Genomic DNA, 1,573 nt, shown 5'->3' with positions numbered 1-1,573 from the left:
CTTTGTGTAGTCATTTTAACCTTATTTGACAGCCCAGCAAAAAATGGTGTAACATGCTAGCGGGGCTGCTTGAAGCGTTTTTTAACATGATCTGTAAGCCTGATAATAATGATGATGAATAAGGTTACTATACTCCATGTGATGCCTTATTATAAGGGATTACGTTAGCCTTATTTTATTTGACCCATAAGACATAGTAATAAGGATGTCTCTCAGAGAGAGTGAGAGCAAACCTTATGAACTGACGAAATCAACGCAGCGAAATGTGGTGTTGATTCAAACTCAACATTTGAAAGCACGTTTACATTTATGGCTGTAGCTGAGTGTGCAAAGATGTTTGGTTCAATTAGTTGCTACCAAAGCTGTCCGAGTTCAATCCCCATCAGACGGAACATGAAATTTAAGATTTAATTTTATTTAATTTTTAATTATGATTGACTTCGTGAAGTGTAACGTAAAGTAAACGTATATTTTATCTATACTATTAATAAAATTGATTATATGGAGCACGTTTGTAACGACTTATTTCTCAAAGTACTAAACCGATTTTAATATTTTTTTTTTTTTAAACGAAGCATTTGTAAAAAGACGCAGAGTGGCATACTTATATTTTTTATTTTTGGAAGATAAGCACCCTTTTTTTGGGTGTAAATTTACAAAAAATTACAAAGACGTACAAGCATAAGCCTATTTGGTTGCCAAATACAGCGCATAGCTACGCGAAAAATCTGTACATCAGTGCCGATCAAACACGAGCTCACAAAGGCAAAAGAGATGTGTAGGAGCGACGTGACTGCGCTATACCACATACATACACACATAAACGTATTTGAGCTAAACAGCGATCACTGATTGAACATCCCTGCAGCAAATCAAACTAGTTCCGAACTTGCGCTGAGCTAGCCGGGAAAGGGACGGTACTGGTTCTACATCTATCCCAACTCAATGCTTTCAACTGTCTTTTTTAACATGGCGATGTCCTACGAGGTGACAATTGTCGCCCTCTGCAGAACTTTTGAACTTGTTCTGAGCTGAATCTGGCTTAGATGGTTCTGAGACAGTTCATATAGCAACAGTTCCTAGATAGTTCAAAAAGGGTCATCTCCGGGCTAGAACAAATGTTGTAGTTTTGAGCTGGTTCTAAAAAGTATAGTATAGAGCCTTTTCTTTAAATACTATAATTAAATAAGCACGCATAAAATTTTGTAAATAAAAAAATACTTCATTTTATGATTTATTAGCTATTTGTTAAGCACTAATTTACTTTTTGAGGCAAACTGTGCTTAAAATTTAGGAACATAAAGCGTCAGTTATTCCTTCATTTTTTAAAACCGTTATTGGTTTTTGTTATTTTATGGCCTTATAACAATTATATTCTAAAATTTTTATTGAGCTCGAGACCGTTTTTTTTTCGAAGTGGTAGAAGTGATAGCTATTTCGGAAATCACCACATTTCCTCATCAGACTTCTTTCAGTAGGATTCGAACCGACGATCCCACTGACTCAGCTAGTTGCCTACGCACTGTGCTAAGTTCGCCTTGTTAATTCTTGTTGCTTATTTCCACTATTTCAC

This window comes from Rhagoletis pomonella, unplaced genomic scaffold, assembly GCF_013731165.1.
Source record: "Rhagoletis pomonella isolate Grant_MI unplaced genomic scaffold, Rhpom_1.0 Rhpom_scaffold_00007, whole genome shotgun sequence".
Taxonomy (NCBI): Eukaryota; Metazoa; Arthropoda; class Insecta; order Diptera; family Tephritidae; genus Rhagoletis; species Rhagoletis pomonella.
The sequence above is the reverse complement of the archived record's forward strand: the minus strand, read 5'-3'. Positions refer to the sequence as shown.